Raw genomic sequence first — 24570 nt, forward strand, 5'->3', positions numbered from 1 at the left:
ATGACAGGACAATGATTTTCTACGGCAGAACTTGCTGTGTGACACAGGTCATGAAATATAGGCTCCCAGCACAGCAGACACGCTACTCTCTGAAAGGAACTCCTCTGTTTCACCATTGTGCTAACACCTAAGTTAACCTCCGCTGATGATAAGTCATGACTATCTCTCATTTATGTCACTTTTTAATGTTGAAACAATATGTCCCTATTCTACTGTTGACGACACTCCATTTTCCCACCATTTTCATTTTGTTTTTACTAAATGTTACATTCATGTCAATATCTTTCAGCTCTCCAGGTTTTTTGTGAAGTTCTGCCCTTTACTAAAGTTATTCAATTCAAAAAGTTAATTCTTTCTTTAGAAAATGGAAAAATTATATTTCCTATTGCTACTTGGAAACCATCCAAGTCCTATTATTGTTACTATTTTGCTTTATTTTAAGACTTTTTATATACGGAAAATGGTGAATAGACGATACATAGTAGTAACATATAAATATCACTCACCTGCAAACTGTGTGCCATTGTACCATGCTCTGTTGCCTGCCTTAAGAGGCAAACATTCTCCCCTAGAGGCTAAGCATTAAGGGAAGAAGAGATCCATACATTTGGCATCCAACTGAGCATGCCACAATGTTGGACTGTTTCTGTTGGATTTGTAAGGAATCTAAAGGAAAAACAAAACTTTGTATAAAATTGGAGGGTTACGGAGGTACAGTAAAATTCAAGCACCTCTATGATTATCCTGTTATGACTTGGAGCTTAACCCTATCAGGACGCAGCCTGTTTTGGCCTTAAAGACGAAGCCGATTTTTTCAAATCTGACATGTGTGAATTTATGTGGTGATCGCTTTGGAATGCTTTTACCTATCCAAACAATTCTGAGATTGTTTTCTCATGACATATTGTACTTTATGTTGGTGAAAAAAAATTGGTCGATACATTCAATATTTATTTGTGAAAAATACCAAAATTTGAGAAAATTTGCCAAAATTAGCGCTTTTCTAAATTTAAATGTATCTGCTTGTAAAACAGATTGTAATACTACACAAAATAGTTACTATTTCACATATCCCATATGTCTACTTTATGTTTGCATGCATGCATGCAATGAGCCGTATACCTACACCTACGCAGTACAAGGATAGCCTAGAGATCAGGACCGGGAGGTGAGACCACTGCTGGACCCGACGTGCGTTTCGCTGGTGCTTCGTCAGGGGTTGATGTCCAAATCCCCCACGCAGCCCTAAATAGTCTCTCCTCTCAAGTGGTATCAGGTGGAGCAGCAGCTAATTCCCATCGGGTAGCTAGGTGTTCGGTGGCAGTCACCAATGACAGCCGCCAATCCACCCCACAACCCACGATAGCGTCCTATCGTATGAACCCATGTTTAGAGTTCCCTCCTCCCGTGCACGCCTCCAGCAGCCCAGCCACGCCAGGCGGGCGGGGAGCAACGAACTCCCCACCCGCCTGACGCGGCACCGCAGCCCGAGGCAGAAGCAGGGAAAGGAGCAGAAGATCAAGCCATATACAAATCCATGGCAACACAATGTCAACCTAACCCTGGCCAGGAACAAACAGATCTCTCAGAAAATATTGCAAAAAGCATAAAATCAGAAGCCGTACAAGTGCCATTTAAAAGCAGCCAAGCCCAAGCGTCCCGTTGCTAAGTAACAATCCAGCACAAGAACAGGGATTGCTGTTCAAAGGGCTGCAGGGAATAGCACAGCAGTCAAGGAAGAGGTTGCTGTCCAACGTGCTGAAATACTCAGCTCAGCCGTCATATAGGAGTAGCCGAACAATCAGGGCTGTCGCTGTCCAGAGTGCTGAAGTTAGCTGTAAAAGCCAACAAGCCGCTCAGAAGCTGAAACACAGTACCGAAGTTATAAAAAAGTGCTGTGAAGGTGAAAATGGACAAAAGTGACAAAAATAAGAAAAATAAATGCAGAAAAAAACATGCAAAGTGGTGAAAATCAGACCAAAAGAGAAATTAGAATGTGAAAAATGTGAAGAAGGGTATGAAGATAATGAGAAATAACACATTTATTAATATGCAAATAATGAAATAATGAGCATACACAAGCGGAAAAAAGGGGGATAATATGTTCACTGGAATAGCCCAACGTGTAAATGTGCACGGGAACATTAATTAAGCAACTGTAGCCAAATGGCGGCAAAATAAATATATACATAAAAATTCATAATTCAATGTGATAATAATGAAAGTGAACAGATATATGCCGACAGTGACAATGTGATGAGGACATACTACCAATAGTAATACAAGTGAAACAGTCTAAGGGCAAAAAAAAGGGCCATGGGCCAATAAGTAAATCAGAAAAATTACTGAGTAATAAACATGGGACAAGTGATAACAAGTAATCAATGTGACAAAATAACTACAATGCAAATAAATAAATTTTGACATACTGTATGTATGGCTCAGTACAATTTGTTATATCAATCTGTGCAAAGGTTGCCAAAAACAGGAGGCAAAACTGCCATAGGATAACAACCGTGACTGTTCACCTATGCACAAATATGCAAGACTAATTAAGATAAAAATTATGAATGGGTTCAAATGACAAACCAACAATAAATAGAATGATTGATAAATCAGGAGATAGTAGGTCTAGCCAAACAGAAGGTCCTCCTCGGTCAAATGCAGTATGGCCAAATGGGAGACCCGGCACATCACTGGTCAAAGGTAAAATTGCGAAATGTCAATCTAAATTCGGGATGGGACCATCACGGGAACCTGAGCTGGATCAATGGCTCAATGTTGTATAGTATGTTGTATAGCATGGTAATGACCATGCTGAAAAGAAAAATAGATCTATAAGAGAATACCAAAAACTATACAAACATGTCAGTGATTGGCCTCAAATATAAAGGCCAATAAGGACACCTGTCTAGAGAGGAGAGGGGGCATAAATGAGATGAAGAATGGAAAACCCACTATACAGAGGCATGTAAATATGAATAAAAGAATAAAAACAATTAACAAAAAATAGAATAAAAAAAGGGGTTAAAATATTGGTGGACACCAATAAGATGGTGGCAATAGTCAAACCAAAGAAGAATATATACGGCGACCCTACAGGAATGGTACAAAACTGTTATATTCATTAAGACCATACGGGCATAGGGTTCCCAACCTCATAATCCTGGTGGTTTCTTTCTGTCCCAGAATTTTCTTCTAGTTCCCTCCTCTTGGACCGATAAGTACACAATCGATAGCTCTAACTTTCAAAAGTGATGCATCACAATTGTGATATAACCTGAAATGACGAGGAATCGTATTAAGTAATGATACATCATCAATTTCCATAGCCGCTTGAATGCTCCGTACGTGTTCACGTACTCTCCTACGGAGTTGTCTGGTTGTCATACCCACATAGATTTTATCGCAGGGACAGATGGCAAAGTATATAACTCCCATGGTAGCACAATCAATATGGTGGGTGATCTTGAATTCATGCGTGTGGTCAAAATCAAAGAATGTTGTTGCCTGCTCGATATTTGGACAGGCTACACAACGTCCGCATTTGAAGCACCCCCATTTAGGACATTTGGACCCAAAGGCGTATCGGGGTTGTGAGCCCCAGTGGTAACTATGTACCAGAAGATACTTAAGATTTTGGGCTCTCCTAAACGTAATAGAGGGAATAGGTGGTAGCAACTTGCCCAAAATGTGGTCCTGTTGGAGAATTGGCCAGAACTTTTTCATTATCCCTAAGATTTCCTCAGATTTACAGTTAAAGTCGGTGATCATGCGAACCTTATTTTCCGAAACGGCTCGCCGACCAGAACCCTGTAGCAACATCGTTCTTTGACTACTCCTAGCCCTGTCATAGGCTCGCTGGATAGAACAGTTGCTATACCCCCTTTCTCTGAAACGCTTCTTGAGATCTTGAGCTTGCATTTCAAAAGTGTGTTGGTCTGAACACAAACTAAGTATTGTCCAACAGGGATATTTTTAATGAGGTGTCTAGGATGGGCTGAGGACGCATGCAATATCGAATTAACTGAGGTCTTTTTTCTGTATAGATCTGTATGTACAAGACCCTGATCATCAACCCGAACCTGAATATCAAGGAACTCAATTGCAGTTTTACTAAGTTGATATGTAAGTTTAATGTTAATATCATTACAGTTTAGATGGTCAATGAAAGTTTTGAGCTCAACTGGTGTTCCCTGCCAAATCAACAACACGTCGTCAATATATCTGGCCCAGAGGTGTACTCTATCAATGAAGGGAACAGGATTAGACAGAAAAATATCTCTTTCCCACAGCCCCAGGAAAAGGTTGGCATAGGCGGTTGCACAGGCTGCCCCCATAGCCGTTCCCTGGAGCTGTAGGTAGAAAGACTCCATGAAGATAAAAAAATTGTGAGTCAAAATAAATTGGAGAGCTTTCAACAGGAAATCTTGGTGACCCCTATCCAAATTCCCCATTGCCAAAAAGAATTGTGCTGTATTGAGACCATCTCTATGTCGAATCGAGGTGTAGAGTGATTCCACATCACATGTAACCAGGTACATATCTTGTTGGAGATGTATCCCTTCGATCTTTTTCAGGATATCGTTGGTATCCTGAACAAAAGATGGGAGGGTTTCAACAATGGGCTTCAAGAAATGGTCTATATACTTACAGAGTGGTTACAAGATGCTATTGGATCCGGACACAATCGGACGTCCTGGAGGATTGCGGGCGTCCTTGTGTATCTTTGGGAGTAAATAGATTGTTGCCACTGTGGGTTCCAAGACCTGTAGTCCATCCGCCTGTTTTTTGGTAAAAATGCCATCTTCACATGCCTGGCCAATGAGGATAGATAATTTGTGTTGGTATTTAGATAGTGGGTTATATGTAAGCTTTTTATAACATTCGACCGTTTGTAACTGACGAAACACTTCTCTCTCATAGGACACGGTAGGCCAAAGCACAATATTCCCACCTTTGTCTGAGGGTTTAAAAACTATCCCTTTCATGGAGGTCAACTCCCTGATAGCCATTCTTTGGGTATGGGAAAGGTTGTCATTCCTAATGTAATCAGGGATCCTCTTTAATTCTTTAGATACAACATTAACAAATAGGGATATTTCTGGGAACATACTGAGAGAGGGAAATTTTGTAGATCTAGGTAGAAGATGTTGTGGATACCCACCTTGAGGAGGTTCAGCCTGTTTGTCCAGTAATTCTTGAAGGGCATTGATAGCTTCTAATTCCAACTCAGAAAAAGATGTAACAGTAGGGTCTTTGTTGGCATAAATATTTTTAAAAGCTAATTTCCGAGCAAACAGATGGAGTTCCTTCACTGCGGAAAATACATTAAACTTAGCCACAGGTGAGAAAGTTAAGCCCAATTGTAAGACATCAAGTTGGGCAGATGTTAAGACTCTATCAGAAAGGTTAATTACCTTAAGAGGATTAGTGGAACCAGAATCTGATCCAGACGCATAGGTCCGTTTATTAGCATTCTGACGATGATCATACCCCCGATCCTGATCACCTTTGCGTTTTCCCTGTCGCTGAGGGTATCTTCCCGGTCTAGAGATAGATAAAGAGATACAAAGATAGAAATAATAATAACCTTTAGTTGTATAACCCAAAAAATAAATAAATCACAATTTAGATCTATCTATCTATCTATCTATCTATCTATCTATCTATCTATCTATCTATCTATCTATCTATCTATCTATCTATCTATCTATCTATCTATCTATCTATCTATCTATCTATCTATCTATCATCTATCTATCATCTGTGAGATAGATAGATAGATAGATAGATAGATAGATAGATAGATAGATAGATAGATAGATAGATAGATAGATAGATAGATAGATAGATAGATAGATAGATAGATAGATAGATAGATAGATCTAAATTGTGATTTATTTATTTTTTGGGTTATACAACTAAAGGTTATTATTATTTCTATCTTTCTATCTCTTTATCTATCTTTTTCATATCCTATGTATAGATGTATTGTACATTTTTAGGCTGGGGCTACACGGCGACTTTGTCCGCGACACTGGTTGCATACACAAAGATCGCTATAGAACCAGCCTTGGAAAATGTGCTCTCCAAAAGCCAGTTTGCGCACCATTCATTGTAAGCTCCGCCTTGCGCCCAGCGTGTATGAAATGCACACATATTTGGTATTGTTGAAGTCGGCAGAAGTTGCCAAGCATGTATTCAGGTGTGTTAACCCAGTGGCATGCAGCAGATGTCAGAAAAGATCACCTGAATTCACATATTTGGAAACAAATACCAGTTTTAATGTTTTCCATCAAAGTCAATGAATTGTCTGGATAAAAACAGAGGGCTAAAATCTCTTATATGTCGCTAAACGAATACCTTGAGGGGTCTAATTTAAAAAAAAGAGTCATTTCGGGGGTGTTGACAGTGTTTTGGTGCTTCACAACATCTGTAATGGTCGTATGGTGTCAACAAACCAGCTTTGGATAATTTGCTCTACAAAAGCCAGTTTACGCACCATTCATTGTAAGCTCTGCCTTGCGCCCAGCGTGTAAGACATACACACATATTTGGTATCGTTAAAGACGGCAGAAGTTTCCAAATATGTATTTAGGTGTGTTTACACAGTGGCATGCACCAGATGTAAAAAAAAAGCATCACCTAATATTACATATGCACATTTTTTTAAATGTATTTCCCGTTTTCCCTTTTACATTTTTAAAAAAAAAAGAAAAATATATCTATTATGTTTTTATACAATATGGAAGCCCAATATGTTCTGAATAAAACAAGACCAATTTGTTTTTAAATTGGCACATGGCTAAAACTTGAAAATGGGCCTGCTCAGGAAGGGGGGTAAAGCCTCTGGTCAAGAAGTGGTTAAAAAATGTTTTAGACTGAGCTGTGAGCCACGAATGTACCGCTGTCTTCACCTCTTAATCAGACGTGCATCTTTGTCCTAGTAGGACTTCTTTCAGGGGCTAAACAATTTAACGAATGGAATCAGTTCACGTGCACGCTCAATGTTGTCATCAGTCGTGGACGTGCGTCCGGTTACTTTTTCATGGCTGACACTTGTGCGATCTTCCTTGAACTTCTCTATCCATTCATACACACTTCTTCACGACAAAACACTTTCTCCATACTGTGCACAAAGTCTTCCATAAATATCGGCACCAGACGCACCCTCAGACCACAAAAAACAAATCACTGCACGCTGCTCTTCTTTCGTGCAAATCACAAGTGGGGCAGCCATTGTTTCTCGCACCACAGTCACCAATAAACACACGCAACACATTCAAACCTGCACAGCAGTGACCTGGGAGACAGTGACCTCGTATGGAAAGCGCTGATAAGGCTGGGTTCACACGTGGCGGAATTTCACTTAAATTCCGCTGCGGACACTCCGCAGCGTTAATCCGCAGCGGAGCCGTTTGTCCATTGACTTACACTTTAATTTAGCAGTGTTCGTTTAGACGAGGCGTAAAATTCCGCTGCGGAGCATAGGCTGCGGAGCGGAATTTGGTGTCCGCAGCATGCTCTGTCTGTTGCGGAGCAGTGGCGGACTCATGGCGGAATTTCTCCATTGACTTCAATGGAGATTCTAAATTCCGCAATGAAGTCCGCAGCTGTCATGCACATGTTATGTGTGCTGCGGATGCGTCTTGTTTTTTTGCCATGACATTTCTTCATTCTGGCTGGACCTATGTATTTCTAGGTCTACAGCCAGACTGAGGAAGTCAATGGGGCTCCCGTAATGACGGGAGCGTTGCTAGGAGACGTCTGTAAATAGTCACTGTCCAGGGTGCTGAAAGAGTTAAGCGATCGGCAGTAACTGTTTCTGCACCCTGGACAGTGACTACCGATCACAATATACAGCAACCTGTAAAAAAATATAAGTTCAAACTTACCGAGAACTCCCTGCTTCTGTCTCCAGTCCGGCCTCCCAGGATGACGTTTCAGTCTAAGTGACGGCTGCAGCCAATCACAGGCCAAGCACAGGCTGCAGCGGTCACATGGACTGGCGCGTCATCCAGGGAGGTCGGGCTGGATGCCGAAAGAGGGACGCGTCACCAAGACAACGGGCGGTAAGTATGAACTTCGTTTACTTTCACTAGGGAAAGTGCTGTCCCTTCTCTCTATCCTGCACTGATAGGGAGAAGGGAAGCACTTTTCCCGCAGTCCGCAGCAGCTAGTCCGCATCAATTTACTGCACATTTTGTGCAGATCCGCAGCAGAATCTGCAACGCAGATTCTGTGCGGCATTGATGCGGACAGTTGCGGAGGAAATCCGCCACGTGTGGTCATGCCCTAAGACGGTGCGGCAAACAGAATTTTTAATATAACCAGAATGCGGATAATTTATGACTCACCCTCGTGTGTGTGTGTGTGTGTGTGTGTGTATATATATATATATATATATATATAAGTGTTATTATTATTAGTTCATCTAGTTTGGATTAAGGGGTATTTCCAGTGCCACATCTGTCCATGGGTTGCATCTGATATTGCAGCTCAGCTTCTTTAAAGTGAATGGGACTGAACTGTAATATCACTCACAATCCATGGACAGGTGTGGTGCTGTTTTTAGAAGTAAACTGACATATTTTTTTCCAATCCTGAACATCTCCTTTACTCATTACACTTCTGCAATATCATACTGTTGGATTTTTAGGTATCAATAAACAAAATAGCAATATGCTGGACTTTTTAGGGTCCTTATCATGGCCGAAACCACAAACGCACCATGGCTCTTCTCATAGAACTCTGTAGTGTTCTACTTTATAAGATGGAAATGCAGCTGTATTATGGCGGTGTGAAACCAGCCTGAAACTGCTTCTGTGGAAAGCAATATCTTTAGTACCATATATAAAAAGTGATTTTATCCAGGTCCAAATCATGTTTTATAAATATATTGAGAGAGGAATTAGATACTGCTGGTATGCTCAAAATACTCCTCTAAGTTTGTTTGTTTTTTGCCAAACTTAATTAAAATTTTATCATTCAAAAGGGTTGTAGGCTTGAGGTTAACCAATCAGAGGCAATGTGACAATATTTCAAATTCAGCTAATTACAGACATAGAATACATTTCAAATGCATTATTATAATTCTTCATATATCAGGTTTGCAGGTGGCTTATCTCTCTTGGCAAGGATATAATAGATAATTCTTTTAAGATGGGGGAGACATACTCACATAAATATGTGAATGTGTCTCCCTCTCCCATCTCACTCCCTCCCCTTTTCTTCTTTCCAAGCTTTGCATGGGAACCAAGGTCAAAGATAACTTAACTTAGAAACATACAAACTTGTCTTAAAGGAGCAATGACTTTCTTATTCCCTACAAAAGAAACAAGATGGAGACTCTAGGCAAGATAGCCGCTGCACAAAATGGATTTATTTAAACATTATTTTAATAACTTTCACATTTCCCACCTTTTGTTTATTTGAGGACATTTTGTATCCAAGCCAGATATTTAAAAAAGGGCTTATCCCCCCCTTGTGGACTTACTTAACCCATGCTCATTTCACTCATAAAATATACTTGATCAAAGGATCCAGGCTGGTGGGTAATTATTTGAGCCTTTGCTGCAAAGCATTGCAAGAGTTTTGGCAGGCCTCAAAATATGAGGCTCTGAAGCAAATATAATGCAATACATAATAAAACAACCTGTAGGAGACTCTGGAGCAACCCATTATCCATCCCCCAATACCCTCAAATCAGTTAGCGGGGTCTAGGCATGGCAACCACTCTGGCCACTCTTGCTCCATGTCATACTTGACCTGCATAATGCCAAAAAGGTCTATGTAATGGCAACATGCTGCGCTAACTACTTGGAACATACCCCTTGGGCAGCATACTAAACATCTCACACTATTGTATATGAATTATCTAACAAATGCAGAAGTTACATTCAAAACATCAACCATATAATCTGTAACATTGACAAATATTTCCGCTAATTTCTCTGTATTATATGCCTCCTTTACTGTTAAACCTACTAATGTTGGCAATAATCCAAACGGTACCAGTACTGGTCATAATAATTGTGTTGCACGGTCACATACTGTCCTAATGGGACTTTTACCAAATATAACAGATCGTCCAACCAGTGACCTTCACCTCATATCTCCACATAATAAAATACCTCAGATTGTAATTTGCAGTACCGTGGCATATTTACACAAATTATAATTATAAACCTCAGAGAAAAGGGCCTCAACTAATAAAATAATGCTATCACCAATCTCATGCTATCACCCCTCAGGTTTGGGTCCCATCAGTTCATTGTCAAGTCCTGTACATCATCATCCTCTTCTTCTTTTGTCTTCTGCTTTTAACTGACTGTCACCCTTAGGGTAACCCACACAATTATGGAGTCAGACTGTATGGTGGTGTCCAGTGGGGGATTTATTATTACCCCCCTTCTGGTCGCTTATCTTGCACTGTGAAACACTTGGATGTTGCTGACAGGTTCACTCAGGTCTTTGGACTTTACTTTACTTTGACAATTGCTGGTGTCATCAGGACCTGGTTTGGTCCTTCTCATCTGTCAGTCACTGTCCCTTCTTAGTGTATGTCACCGGGATGTACACAGCACTTTATACTGTGAGCCAGGAGAGAGTTCCCTCGTAGACGGATTAGTGTAGTTTTATTATGACTGCCAAAATAACCTCCGCATCTGACCTCTTCCATCGGCAAGTTGGTTGTCTTCACGGCTGCTTAGAATTGTGACACTACATTTAGTTCATAACAAGCGCGTTGTCTTGGCTCAGGCTGCACCTGCCGCATCTCAGTGATGGAGTGCACTGGTCTGCCAGGACTGTTCTGTAGGCAAATCAAACAGCTCTAACAGAATTTAGAAGCAACAGCTGTAAAAGCTGGGACATACAAATTAGATCTTACCAAATCGATCCTTGCAGTCTTGGGGCATATGTGAGGTCACGCCGTCAATGCAAGTGCCATCAAGAGTGCCTTGGGTGCTACTGGTTCACCTTCCCTTATCCGTCCACATTCTGTTAGAATCTGGTTCTCACGCCTTCTGCTCCCAGTTGGACACTTCCTGTGGAGAACAATATTTTCATCGCATACTCATTAATTGATCTTAATCAGATAATTCAATTGAAGAAAAACATGAATAATGACATCTTTATGTTAAACATTCACATTGGGCAGTAACTAAAAGTGATACATAAACAGTAATTTTTCCGCTTTTTATATATACGGCACAGAATTTTCTGCTCTACAATTTTCCTTTCACAACAAAAAATGTTTTCAAATGGGAATTTCCCGCTGCTGTACATTTTATCTGACTCATGCCTCCGATAGTCCAATTCTAAGGCACACTGGTCTAGAACTTTACATAAAACTTAACCTCAGTATTTCATATTCCCACAACACTTCTTGAATACAGTTATCAAACAAACTAACTTTGGGATGGCATCTAGAGAAGTGCTGATATCTTATCATTGTACAAACACCAGTTCAATAATTGGGAGAAAACTATTCCCCTGTCACTACACACTACTTCTGCGGTGGGGAAAATACTGGCCAGGCTTCAGGCCACCCTGAGAACATCTGACAATCCTGCTGTAATTTACTCCCTCTGTACTTACAGACAACAACGCATGCGCAGAGATATGAAACATTCCTTTACACAGAGGAGAAGAACTGATTACATTTATAAATCTAATTATTTAACCCCATACACAAAACACTAAACATTTTTACACAGTACTGCTGTTAAAAACAAGAGCATGCAATATAGATCTAAAAACAATGCTATATTGTGGCCACATCAGACTTCACACATGTTACATCACACAGCCCCCCTCCCTTTCACAATCTACATTAGTCATCATCATCAATTCCTTACACGCAGCATTCCGGATTGATTTACACTGTCTCTGTCTATTTACAAACAGCCATTTATTAACATCCACACAACCTACATTTTTGAACAATCAACTCGTTTGATCAGGTATATCTCATCCTCCCCATTCAACCATTCACTCCCATTCACGGTGGGTTGTAGTCTATGGGTTTGCTACGTATGTTGGTGAGGATTTCTTTAGGGGCACTGATGTGCGCCAATACCAATGTCCTTCACTGTAATTTTTTGTAGGTAGTTATACTACTACGGCACACTATATGCCGGATTATCAAATGCGTGCTAGAAATCAGTCTGTACTGATTCGTAACTTATGTCAGTCTGACAATGCATACAACTGACGGTTTTTAAGAACCCTTACACATAATATTACAAGCGGTGTGTGCTAGAGGCGTATCAATGATTATTCAATACAACATGCAAAGTTTTCCCTAATAGACTGTGTAATGGTACATACACATTTATCACACTTCTCACATGTACTTTCATAAATATTCATTTACAACTACGACTACAATCCTGACAGAGAACCTGATAATTACAGGACCCCTTTTCAGTTGTTATAGCGTCTTTCTTCCCTGCTTTGTCACAATAATCTTTGGCTGTACATCACACTACAGGGCTTTTCCTGTCGCTCTGCTCTCTAAGTTCTCAATTATCTGGACTACCACAGAAGTCCTAACGGTATTACAAGTACTACAGGATATTACCTACAAATATCCAACCTCTGTCACCTACGGACAGTCTTTATCTCTGCTGTGTTAGTGGTCTGTAACTCTGGTCAGTGGTCTGTGACTCTCAGCTCTGCCACCTACGGGCAGTTTGTGTCACCTACGGACAATTAGTACCACGCCGAGACAGGCGTCCCCGTCACTCGACTATCTTAGAGCAAGCGGGCAACAGGATAACATTCCCCTAATCATTAACAGGTTACACAAAACCAACAATAAATTACATTTCAAACAGAACCTTAAAAATACACATCAAAACAGCACAGTTCATTGCAGGTTCTTTGTACAAATCCTTTTTCTCACTTTACGCACAGATAGCTGGACGAAATGCACACATTTTTATCTCTGCACAAGTTTTTTACTATTACTTTACTACATCACCACATGCCACAGGAAGGTGTCACGCACTCACTTCTCACATCTTCTGTTCTAACAATCATCTTGCTATGAATTCAAGACACATCTTGCACATCTTCAACACCAACTCAAGATAATGTTCCCATCTGCAATCATTCATCACGTGAAAAGTTTTAAACATACCTAATACTTCTTGATAAATTACTGCGCTCTGGAGATGTGACATCATGACAGCTAATTCCAGCAATGGCAATGAATGAGTGAAAAAGGTTTTGCAAGAATAAGCTTGTTACATACCGGCCGGTTTTAAATATTCAATGATGCAATGCCCGGCCTCCAGTGAGAGCTATCAGACGAGTATTCTCCCGTGATTTCGGCACCAAAAACTGTTGACATAACAACTGAGCCAAAATGTATTAGACTGAAATTTGTAGTGGGTATGTCAACCGATACCCACCCTCCAGTGATTTTATCCAGTTCCAAATCAGGCATTATAGATAAATCGAGAGAGGAATTAGACACACAGACGCTGCTGGTATGCTCAAAATACTCCTCTAAGGTTTATTGCCAAACTCAATTACAGTATTATCATTAAAAAGGGGTGTAGGCTTAAGGTTAATCAATAATAGGCAATGTGACAATAGCATGGGAACCAAGGTCAAAGATAACTTAACTTAGAAACATACAAACTTGTCTTTAAGAAGCAATGACTTTCTTATTCCCTACAAAAGAAACAAGATGGAAACTCCAGTCAAGATGGCTGCTGCACAAAATTGATTAATTTAAACATTATTTTAATCACTTTCACACATAGAAATAGAATGGACTCATTGTACACAGCACTCACAGATAGCATAGACCGGTAATTTGAGTCAGTAAAGTTTTATAACTGCAGTTAATCATTGTATGGACTCACTTATTACAGCACTGTGCTACTACTTCCCTAAATAGTGTAGACATGGTCACGAGAATACAGCAAGAACAAAAGCAGGATTTTTTTTTGCTTACTTTAAACTTTTATTAAGATTTTCAGAATTACAGAAATAACAGTATTCAAACAATACATAAATGTTAAAATTAGAAAAATAAAGAAAGAAAGGGGAAAGGTTTAGAGCAATCAAAATGAAAATTGCACTTAGTCTTTACAGCAACCATTATACAAATAAAGAACACATAACTGTTTGTTCTGTTGATACATAGTAATTGAGATGCCAGGACAGATTTGTGGCAATTTTTAAATGTGAGTGTTATATTGGGATGGAAGCCAAGTATGCCATTTATGCTTGAATGGTTCTCCTTTGTTAGGAAATGAAGCAATCATGACTTCTTACCAGCAGTTATTATTTATAACAATAATTTTAGTTAAAATGGGAGTATTTTTTTATTTCCCAGTATTTAGCTATTTTGCCTCTAACTACAATAGGAGAATGTAGGATAATAACTCTGTGGTAGATTGGGAATTGATTGCAGTCTAGTGAAAATAATGCTAGACCTGGGTTTAGAATAAAAGAATAGCCGCAAATAAGTGAAAATACTTTATTCCAAAAGGGGGCGATGTGTTTAAATTCCACCAAATAAGTATCATTGAACCTACTTCTCTACATCTCCAACAACCAGGAGAGCGGTCAAATATGTTGGCTAAGGCAGATAGTCTAATAAAAAGATATCTCCACCCTTACCTTTGCTTGAATTTGGTTAAAGGTTCAATTTATCACGAAACCAATTCAATATAATATCGTGACATGCTAGCAAAACACTTGATTGGCTGAAACTCACATCAAAACCACTTGGTGACCACACATAGACATATATAGTTTGGACATCTCATGACAGAGTATCGCAAAAAGATTATTTTTTTTATTTATTTTTAAAGCTGGTCATCTTGGGACACACATCTCAGGATATGTTGAGATAAGAGGAAATATAAGAAAGGACACATCAGTACCAAGGTGATTAGAGCTTCTTGCTGCCTTTGAATTCACAGTAAATCACATTCCCGTTTTCGGAAGTATCGAACAAGTTATTCTGGGTATGAATCTACTAAAATTTGATAACATATGGAAATTACTTTAGTTAGGTTTAATTCAGCACATCATTTTTATTTTTCAATGCAACGCACACGGACCAGAGTTACGCGCGTATTTGACATGTGTGAATCTGATACGCTCGTGTGAATGTAGCCTTACTGATATGACTTTCTTCTACAGTCCTTAGTCCTCCAAATCCTCTAGAATCAAAGCAGTAACAAGAAAATGCAGATGCACACCGCTGGCGCTAAGATATATATATATATATATCAAAAATATGAGCAGCACTGTGATTCCTTGCCTATTAAGGCCGGTGCTATGCTTTCAAACAAGGAGTGACCTCTCCTTGTATAACGTACATCCAAAGAAGAGAGAACGGAGCAGCACTCAAAAAAACTTGTGTTTATTCATCCAACATCCACTACAACGTTTCACCCTCCCTATGAGGGCTTTTTCAAGTCATAGAAAGGGTGAAACGTTGTAGTGGAGGTTGGATGAATAAACCCAAGTTTTTTTGAGTGCTGCTTCCTTCTCTCTACTTTGGATATATATATATATATATATATATATATATATTTATATATACATATACACACAAACTTATGGTTTATTATGCATTTTTATTATTTTTATTGCATTACTGCTATATTTATAAATGTGGGGTTCTTAGCGCTCAGTTTGATCAAAATGTGCGAGCTCATCTGCCACGACAAGGCGACCTCTATCAGAGGGTTCCTACACTGATCATTATAACCCTATTTTGGATACTTACCTCTCTCTCTTGGGACTGAGCCCACAGTCAGCTCAGGATAGGTAGGAACCAAATATATTCTGTTCTAATTAAAAACAGCCCAGGACAGGTGGGATGAGAGCACAACCAAAATGGAAGCAGTCCCTGCCCTCATGAAAATACTACAAACAAAGAGGGTTCGTCAGCTCCTCCTAAAACATAAAATAGATATGCAGGTGCTAATCTGCCATGACTAATGTATTACCAGTAACAAGAAAATGCAGATGCACACTGCAGACACTAAAATATATATATATATGTATATATACACTTAGGGCATGACCACACGTAGCGGAATTGCTCTGGAATTCTGCTGCGGACAGTACGCAGCGGAAGTCCGCAGCGTACACGTTTCTCCATTGCCTTCCACAGCTTTTTAGTTGTGTTAGTTTACACGTTGCGGACAATTCCGCTGCGTAGCATAGGCTGCGGCACGGAATTTGGTGTCCGCAGCATACAATGGTTGTTGCGGATGTGTAGCGGACTTGTTGCGGACTCATTGCGGATTTTCTCCATTGACTTCAATGGAGAGTCAAAATTCCGCAATGAAGTCTTTAGATGTTATGTGTGCTGCGGAGCGTATTGGTTTTACTAACATGACATTTCTTCATTCTGGCTGGACCTATGTATTTCTAGGTCTACAGCCAGACTGAGGAAGTCAATGGGGCTCCCGTAATTACGGTTGACTACGTGTGTGCACCCATAATTACAGGAGCGTTGCTAGGCGACGTCAGTAAATAGTCACTGTCCAGGGTGCTGAAAGAGTTAAGTGATCGGCAATAACTGTTTCTGCACCCTGGACAGTGACTTCCGATCACAATATACATCAACCTGTAAAAAAAATAGAAGTTCCTACTTACCGAGAACTCCCTGCTTCTTCCTCCAGTCCGGCCTCCCAGGATGACGTTTCAGTCCAAGTGACAACTGCAGCCAATCACAGGTTGCAGCGGTCACATGGACTGGCGCGTCATCCACGGAGGTCGGACTGGATGGCGAGAGAGGGACGCGTCACCAAGACAACGGCCGGGTAAGTATGAATTTATTTTTACTTTTACTAGGGAAAGGGCTGTCCCTTCTCTCTATCCTGCACTGATAGAGAGAAGGGAAGTACTTCACCTCAATACGCAATGGCTAGTCCGCATCAATTTAATGCCCATTTTAGGCAAAGCCGCAACAGAATCTGCAACACAGATTCTGTGCGGCATTGATGCGGACAGTGGCGGAAGAAATCCGCCACGTCTGGGCATGCCCTAATGGTTTATTTGATCAAACTGAGCGCTAAGAACCTCGCATTTATACAGTGAAGGAAATAAGTATTTGATCCCTTGCTGATTTTGTAAGTTTGCCCACTGTCAAAGACATGAACAGTCTAGAATGTTTAGGCTAGGTTAATTTTACCAATGAGAGATAGATTATATTTTTTTTAAAAACAGAACATCACATAGTCAAAATTATATATATTTATTTGCATTGTGCACAGAGAAATAAGTATTTGATCCCCTACCAACCATTAAGAGTTCAGCCTCCTCCAGACCAGTTACACGCTCCAAATCAACTTGGTGCCTGCATTATAGACAGCTGTCTTAAATGGTCATCTGTATAAAAGACTCCTGTCCACAGACTCAATTAATCAGTCTGACTCTAACCTGTACAACATGGGCAAGACCAAAGAGCTTTCTAAGGATGTCAGGGACAAGATCATAGACCTGCACTAGGCTGGAATGGGCTACAAAACCATAAGTAAGACGCTGGGTGAGAAGGAGACAACTGCAATAGTAAGAAAATGGAAGAAATACAAAATGACTGTCAATCGACATGGATCTGGGGCTCCATGCAAAATCTCACCTCGTGGGGTATCCTTGATCCTGAGGAAGGTGAGAGCTCAGCCGAAAACTACACGGGGGGAACTTGTTAATGATCTCAAGGCAGCTGGGACCACAGTCACCAAGAAAACCATTGGTAACACATTACGCCGTAATGGATTAAAATCCTGCAGTGCCCGCAAGGTCCCCCTGCTCAAGAAGGCACATGTACAGGCCCATCTGAAGTTTGCAAATGAACATCTGGATGATTCTGAGAGTGATTGAGAGAAGGTGCTGTGGTCAGATGAGACTAAAATTGAGCTCTTTGGCATTAACTCAACTCGCCGTGTTTGGAGGGAGAGAAATGCTGCCTATGACCCAAAGAACACTGTCCCCACTGTCAAGCATGGAGGTGGAAACATTATGTTTTGGGGGTGTTTCTCTGCTAAGGGCACAGGACTACTTCACCGCATCAATGGGAGAATGGATGGAGCCATGTACCGTCAAATCCTGAGTGACAACCTCCTTCCCTCCACCAGGACATTAAAAATGGCTCGTGGCTGGGTCTTCCAGCACGACAATGACCCGAAACATAAGGCCAAGGCAACAAAGGAGTGGCTCAAAAAGAAGCACATTAAGGTCATGGAGTGGCCTAGCCAGTCTCCAGACCTTAATCGCATCGAAAACTTATGTAGGGAGCTGAAGATCCGAGTTGCCAAGCGACAGCCTCGAAATCTTAATGATTTACAGATGATCAGCAAAGAGGAGTGGGCCAAAATTCCATCTAACATGTGTGCAAACCTCATCATCAACTACAAAAAAGTCTGACTGCTGTGCTTGCCAATAAGGGTTTTGCCACCAAGTATTAAGTCTTGTTTGCCAAAGGGATCAAATACTTATTTCTCTGTGCACAATGCAAATAAATATATATAATTTTGACATTGTGATTTTCTGTTTTTTTTTAAATATAATCTATCTCTCACTGGTAAAATTACCCTAGCCTAAAAATTCTAGACTGTTCATGTCTTTGACAGCGGGCAAACTTACAAAATCAGCAAGGGATCAAATACTTATTTCCTTCACTGTAACTATTGCAGTAATGCAATAAAAATGCATAATAAACAATAAGTGTGTATGTATATATATATATATATATATATATATATCTTAGCGCCTGTGGTGTGCATCTGCATTTTCTTGTTACTGGTAATTCATTAGGCACGGCAGATTAGCACCTATAATATAGCAGAATATAGAAAAAAATATATATATTTGGTATCGCCATAATCGTTTTGATCCACAGAATAAAGTTAATATGTTTTTTTAATTGCACAGTGAATTCCGTAAAAACGAGGCGCAAAAAACAATGTAGGAATCACTGTTTTTTTTCGTTTTCTACCACACAAATATTTTTTTTCCATTTCCTAGTACATTATATGGCACAATAAATGGTGCTACGAAAAAACTACAACTCATCCCGCAAAAATCAAGCCCTCATAGGACAATATCGACAGAAAAATAAAAAAGTTATGGCTTTAGGAAGGTGGGGAGGAAAAAACAAAAATGAAAATCGGACAAATGGCTGCGGCGGGAAGGGGTTAAATAACATGCTAACTTTATTGTTTGGATTGTTATAATTGAGGCAATACCATATATGGGTATTTTATTATATACTTTTACATGAAACCACTTTATATGGAAAAATTGTTTGATTTTATTTTTACTGTACAATTTTTTTTTTTTTTTTTATAATCTTTATTTAACCTTATTAATTATTTATTTTCGTTCCACTAGCGGACTTTACAATACAATTTTCTGATCGCTGATAAAATGCTTTGGTATGCTTAGTGTAAAACTGACAGTCAGTCTATTAGGACTTGTCTCTGTTACAACCTAATAGGTATATAGTCATCCCAGACTTGGGGGCCTTTGTTAGACCCTTGGCTGCCATGGCAACCCAATGGCGGTCGGTGATCACATTCGTGGGCCGCTGATGTATGACAGAGGGAGTCTCTTCCCTCTGTCAAGCCACTTAAATGCTGCCGTTGCTTGTGTCCATGGCATTTAAGTGGTTAAATGGCTGGGAACCGAGGTTTTTATGATCCTGGCTATTGCATCGGGAGCCCGGCTGTCACAGTTGAGTTCCCACGGTGATCGTGTGGGCTTACCTTCTGTGCCTACACGATAACCATCATGTAGATGCATGTTGGAATGTGCGAAGGGGACCAATCCCACGGTATGATTGTGCATGACACAAGATTTCTGCTTTGACTCTTGGTTTGTTTTTGTTCCATACGTAGAACTTTAAGAGGGACTGGATGTTTTTCAGTACTTGAGTGGGAAGATGAATTGGGACAATACAGCACAATTAAAAATTTTTTAGGATGTATTCCACTTCTTTAATGGGCATACCTAAATTTAGAATTTGATACTTATCATTAATTTTGCAGTATGAGACCTGGATATTATATTGTCTATTACTTGGAGGGAGTTTCTTGGAGATTATACTGCTATAATAATGTAAATGCCAAAAAAAACTAACTATTCGGTGATCTCTATTACAAAATTTAATCCCTTCTACCTGGGGGGTGATATTATTGTCTCAGCCAATGACTCCACAATGATCTGGGGCATCCCTGTCTGGTTCTATTGGAGACATCAAAAGTTTCGGATGACGAAGCCAGGTGAGTAGACAGAATAAGACAAGTGTGAGTATAAGGCCAAACTTGCAAAATAACATCCTGCAAAAAGCTTCAACAGATCCTGTCAAATACGTTCTCCTCATCCAAGGATAGGAACAGAGAAGGCATTGAACTACTCGCTACCACAGAGAGTCGGGTTGCATTATTGGCGTGTTACAAGAGCTTATCTTATGCTTTTATCTATATCCATTTTTGTAAGTATGGAAAAAAGTCGTGGAATTTGCAGTTTCCTAAAGGTAGTGCACTATCTCCTTTTTCTCCCTTGTTGGAGATTTAGAACATCAAGTACGAGGATCTACACAGCAAGCAGTTGCATTTCTGCAGTTTCATTTCTGTGTGGAACCAGAAGTACCAGCGAGATATACACACCAGTGGAAATTTGGATCGTTCTTTCCGCATGCTAGCTGGGGGAAGGTCAAACCCTTGATGGACACTTCAGACTTTACATCTACAACCGTCTGAGCGGTAAAAAACTATCAATCTCTGTTTTTTGTGGTGTTGAGGATTTCACCTCTTTTTTACCTGCTCCGGTTGCTCATCTCCTTGTTGAGATATTTCAGTGAGTAGAGAGCTGAGTTGTATATTTGGATATCACATCATAATTGGTAGATTTTTAGTTGAGTTGGATGATGATGCTGATTTTTTTTTTCTCCATTATTAGAGATTTTTCTTTTTGTGTTTTTCTGTGTGCAAAATAGGTTTTTAATTTTTTACTCGTTTCTTTTTATTTTTGTTTTCATTCTTCTCTGACTTTACACTATCAAATGAATTCTGCCTTTAGCAGACTTCAGACAATTTTATTTCCACAGTCCTATTCCCCTCTTCTGACACAATACGATGATGTGCTGTCAATATGTGTGTGTTATGTTCATGTTTTGCAATTTGTTTACCAATTTTGTTTTTGTAAAGGGTTATTTAGGGCCAAATTGAAAAATTATTCCTGGAGTGTATGCACTTTTCCCTCCACCATTACTTTTACCACTCTTTTCCTTCCTCCAGTTTCTGCCCCTACTGCTCTTTACCTGTGGTTTAAACCTACAATATGTATCTTATACGTAAAAAATAAAATAAGATGAAAAAAACAGTGCCTTTTATAGAGATACGAGGTTAGGGTTGTGCCACTACTTACATGACCAAGATGCAGGGTGTCCATAGGGGCGCTACAACTTTTAATGTCAGGTCAAAAATAAGGGGCCCATAGCCACCCTATATCACATGAATGAACCCTATTTCATAGAATGCTGAGGCTCAAACAGTACATGAAGATGATAAAATAGCCTGTTCATCCCATGTATTATAAAAATCACCTCCCCTTTTCCATATGCCCGCCAAGTAAATGCAATGAAGTATGAGATAAAGGCAAATACTAACAAGAAGCATACCAAAACTCCTGCTTTGGGCATTAAAGGGACACTCTGGTCAAAACAAAACTTTCCCATGTGTACCATTACAGTGTTCCATGTGTCAGTCTCTCACCTGTTATTTTTCTTGCTGCTTCTATCTCTATATATCAGCCTGGAACGGTTGCTTAGCAGCAGTGGGAATCAGGCTTGGTGACTACTTTCTCTACTTGAGTCTATGGAGATCTATGTGTCACCCATCACAGGCTTCTGCAGTTCCTGTACCACACTAGTATTACACCGGGTGTGGGGGACAGAAACTTCTATCATCAACTACCACTGATACTTACACAGGTTCTTGTCACACAGGCTTAATGTAGAAGAATATAGTGCAGCCTCCCTGTCTGTATACTTATGGTTTCTCAGCTTATTTAGGAGAATATAGAGAGAATAATAATCAAAGTGTCCCCCAACATGCAGAAATGGTATGGTCTTTAGATGGTCATGTGATGCTGTGCTGAAACATCATGGGATTGATAGCAAAGCCGAGAGGAAGAGAAAGCTGGGGAAATCTACGAATCAAGCTGGAGGCTTTTTAAAAGCACAGACAAGGCAGCAGTTCTTAAAGAGTATACATAAAAGAAATGTAAAGTGTGGTATATAGTCAGGTGGGGATTGCAGACATGGAAAGTTGTGTTTCCACTGGAGGTGTTCTTTAAGAGAGAATGTGCTACCCTCATAAATGCACTTGACTATGAGTCTGGTGTATTCTTTGAATGCTCCTATTATCCAAATTGTACAATATTTTTTGTGAAACTTTGACTAAGGCTACACTAAGCCTTATTGAAGTGCTACTGATTGATCTTTAACTATCGAGCTACAGCTGCAGTCCAAAGGAATACATTTAGTTGCCTGTTATCTTGTGGACTGCAGTGGCTACTTGATAGTTAGAAATCAATCAGTAGCACTACGAAAAGTTTCAGTGTAGTCTTAGCCGTATACGAGAGCAGACCTTTCCCCATACTATGCTGTTCTTATATAGGGCAACATAGTCTGATGACAGATCCACTATAGATGACAATATTCTGGCTGCCTGCAGCTGCCACTAGAGGGAGCTTACTACATAGAGATTTATACAGCTCACATTGAACTCCATAATAAATCCATAAACAATGAGCGCCTCCTCCAGGTGACGACAGCTCACTGTTTTCTCCTAAACAGTTTAGAAGGCGGTTTACTAGGAGTACTAGGATCCCACCCCCCTAAGTTCGGAAATTTGAACCATTTATTTTAATCTATAGATGGTTTAACTTTTAAAATTAAAGTCAAATATTTTCATTGTTTGCAAGTTTAGAATGTATAAAAAAAACGGCGACTGTCAGTACTTTAGGTGGGTGAAAAATAAAAGTTTGCAAAGTGCAGTCGTTTGTGTGCAAGTTGTTTTAAAAGTGGTGAGAAATTCGCTGATGTCCAGAGGTCACCGAGAATTATCATCTTTCTACAGATGGCTATAAGCCAGTCATTTTTAGCTGCTTCACTTTGTAGTGCCGGCAAGCCAAGGGGGAATTGGTCTTGAATTCTCGTCATATATTTGTGACAGTGCGCGGGGCTGCATGCTGTGCCAGCTGGCTCGCTTTCTTCCACAACTCCTTTTTTTTGTCATCTGCTCTTTTATAATTTCATCAATTAGAGTTTGCAGGTGAACAAAGTTGATATTCCAAAAAGACACCATTTAAACAACCATTTAATTACTAGTCTTACTAAAACACAAGAACAGATGCATGGATACTAAGTGACTATATTTAGAAGGCGCCATAAATTGACTTGACAGCTCTTAAACTCTACTTGGATTTGTATTTTATGCTGTTCTCCAAGGAGAAGCAAGTGCAAATGTATTTACAGTATGTATGGTAAAATAAGGCAGTGATAGATAGTGTAGATAGCTGAAATGCCCACTGACAATGTAAAAAAATAAACTCTGTACATATATACTGTATAAATACCTGTCCGTCACCGCCGACGTCCCACTGTGGTCCAGCAGCCACTTGTGCCTATTGCCCCTGCATATATTAACCTACCTCTGACATCACGTACTTGCTTAAAGCAAACACGTTAAAAATATGAGTTTCACCTGTACAATCTGTGCGGCCAAAAACCGAATCGCAAAACCGTGGTTGTTCATAGTAAAACATGTGGTTTTGCCATGTGGTAATTGGCCATGTGGCACACTAGCAGTGCCATTTGGCACTTGAGAATATACCCTGTTCCAAGCAATTTGTCAGCCCCGTCCTCTGTTTTGTATGATTTTGCTTCTGCTTATTGTTTCTGATATCATGCTTCGAATATTCCAGTCCACTATTAACTATTAGCTTCTGCCAACGGTGACTACTCTAGGGAAGTAATTTTCAAGGCGAAAAATGCATAAGTCTTCTGACTTTGCTCCCTGGTTAAGCATGAATCGTCCACTATCTGTCTGCTTGTTAGTCTGCTACATTAAGTTTAACAACATCTCGTCTTACGCCTTATTCACACGACTGTTGACTGATGATGTCCGTTAAAACAACGGCCATCACATTGACGAATGTTTTTCAATAGGGCCGTTTACACGATCATTATTTCAATGGACCGCTTGAAGTGTCCGTTGAAAAATAGAACCTGTCCTATTATCTTCCGTTTGGACGGATCCCTCCATAGGCTCAAGTCTATGGGGATCCGTGAAAACGGGACCCGCACGGGGGCACCTCGGACGCGACTGATGTCACGTTTTTCACGTCCGAGATTCCCCACGCTTGTTTAAATCTAGTCATAGGAGTAATATTTTGTGCTAATATATATATATATATATATATATATATATATATATTTATTTTTTTTTACTTTATTTTTCTATACATGGTATTTATTAGATTTTTAATACAGTACAACATTGTCATATTCAAGAA

This window comes from Rhinoderma darwinii, chromosome 1, assembly GCF_050947455.1.
Source record: "Rhinoderma darwinii isolate aRhiDar2 chromosome 1, aRhiDar2.hap1, whole genome shotgun sequence".
NCBI classification, from domain to species: domain Eukaryota; kingdom Metazoa; phylum Chordata; class Amphibia; order Anura; family Rhinodermatidae; genus Rhinoderma; species Rhinoderma darwinii.